A 2,562-nucleotide genomic window follows, 5' to 3' on the forward strand; every position below is an offset into this window, starting at 1 on the left:
TGCCCCAAGCTAGCACAGGTCTAAAACGGGCATCCATTGGCTCCACAATGCAAACAGTGACATGTGAGATTGCTCCTAAATTCACACCTGTATATCTGCTTCACTGGACTGTTCAAGAATTTTAACTGTCTGAACTCAAGTCCAGTTTTCTGTCCATAGCTCAGGAGTGCAAGCAAATACTGCAAATGAAAAAGGGATTCATCACTTTTTCTGTGCTTCGGTTGTACTTATACATGGCATTCATTGCCCAGGATTGTGGTTCTTTACTTACAAATCTGCCTCTCCTCTAAGTGACTAACTAGAAGCAGTCTCACTGAAATGTGCAACTCTGCTACTCACACTCAACAGGCTCTTGGTAAACGTTCATGGAAAGAAACAGACCGGACTATTGAAAATCAGTGTCCACCTATGAATTGCTTGTTTAGCCTACCATAACTACTAGGCACAAAATTTTTTTTTCACTGGCAGAGAGGCCAATGAAATCACATGTTTTCATCCTGCATATTTTTGCCCAAAAAGAATACAGGCATCCCTCACTTTTTGAAAGTTCACTTTATACCATTTCATTTACTCAAAAGACCTACATTAGTACCTGTTTTTACTAACTAAAAGAAATCCCAAGATCTTTGCTTTTATGAAAAGAGGTGAAAAGTGCCAGTAGCACTTAGCGTTTGCCTTGCAGTGAACCTTATAGAGGCAGCGTGCACCAGGAGAGCGAGAGCAGCCGCCAAGCACCTTCCAGCGGAACTGCACTCCGCTTCTGAGCATCCAGTAGCCAAAGCTTTGACTTGTTGCCTGTGAGCATCTGTGCTTTGTTTTGTTTATTTTGTGTATCCATTAGCAAGATAAGCCTAAGGTATCAGAAAAGCCCAAGAGAGGTCATTTTTGGGGTCTAGGACTACTCAAAACCTTTTCCATCTAAGTGAACGGTAATCACTTCTTTACATCAATTTGGTTTATCAGAGATTTCATGGGAATGCTCTACGTTCAGGTAGGGGAGACACCTGTATTTCTCCCAGGAAGTGATGCAAGGCTTTGTTGTGATGCATTTTTACGAGTTGCCTATGTACACATCACTGCTTCATGATTTAGTTGGGCCAAATCACACTGTATACAAAGTGACAAAGGAGGGGATCCCTGGGTGGCTCAGCGGTTTAGCGCCTGCCTTCAGCCTGGGGCCGTGATCCTGGAGACCCTGGATCGAGTTCCACGTCGGGCTCCCTGCATGAAGCCTGCTTCTCCCTCTGCCTGTGTCTCTACCTCTCTTTCTCTCTCTACTCTCTGTGTCTCTCATGAATAAATAAAGAAAATCTTAAAAAAAAAAAAAAAAGACAAAGGAATACTTCCAGAGGGTGGGATTATGTGTGACCAAAACAAGCATGGTTTAAAAAGTCATCCATCCGTATGAATGTATTCAGTGCAGACTGGCTCCATTTATTTTCTTTTTTTAAAAAAATACTTTTAAAAATATTTTTATTTATTTATTTGAGAGAGAAAGAGCTTGAGCAGGGGGACGGGGAGAGGCAGAAGCAGACTCCCTGCTGAGTAAGGAGCCCAAAGAGGGCCTCGATCCCAGGACCCCGAGATCACAACCTGAGCCAAAGGCAGACACTTAACCAACTGAGCCACCCAGGCACCCTATGCTCCATTTATTTTCAAGAAAATGTCTACTAAATACCTAAAAACTATAGTTTGCCTGTCCATTGTTCTTTAAGTAAAACATGGTGTTTGATGAAAAAAAGCAGCTAGTTCAACTATGTTAATCCCAGTGCTTTTCCTCAAAAACATGTAAATTGAGCATAGCAGTGGATATTTTGGGTCAGCTAAGGTGATATCGTTATAGGCCTCTTATATACAATCGCCAAAATTCAATCAATTTGCTTTAAAAACTAGCCAGTTGTAACTTGTGCCTAAAATTACACACCATCTAGCTTGTTTCCACTGAAATGGCTTTTTGTTTTGTTTTACTGTGTATGCCAGCTGAGAAAAGCCACCCAGACATGTGCTAAAACAATAGATATTTTCTGAAGAATGTATAAATGACGCTACCTGCAGCGCAACAGAAAAAGCAAAGGGTAAACTGGGTCACCCTCAGAGCACACGCTGGGGTCCTAGGGGAATGAACTCACCTGTTCCTACATTGAAGGGGAAGGGGTGTGGTCAGTGGCAGGAAGCATTTGCTGCATGTGGTAGGAGAGTTGCTGGACAGGGCAAAACAATTTGAAAGATGGTCTTCTTTCTTCCTTCTGTTTTTTGAGCTCCAGGCTTTTAACCTGCAGTAACATTCAGTCTAGGCCAATTTAACCACAAAAATTATTAAGAAAGAAAAGATCAAATGTATGATTGATTTAATCATAGTCTCCTGTGACTGGGGAAGACCTCCATGTGTTCTGCTGTATGTGTTTTAGCTCCTGTCCCTTCCTGTCATGTGTGCATTCCTCCACAGAATCCTCAAATTGTTTCCCTTGAAATCCCTTTTTATTATGAAAAATGATTGAGGATCCACAAAGAGATTTTATTATTTTATCCATCAATATTGACCTTATTAGAAATTAACATGCA

This window comes from Nyctereutes procyonoides, unplaced genomic scaffold, assembly GCF_905146905.1.
Source record: "Nyctereutes procyonoides isolate TBG_1078 unplaced genomic scaffold, NYPRO_anot_genome, whole genome shotgun sequence".
Lineage (NCBI taxonomy): Eukaryota > Metazoa > Chordata > Mammalia > Carnivora > Canidae > Nyctereutes > Nyctereutes procyonoides.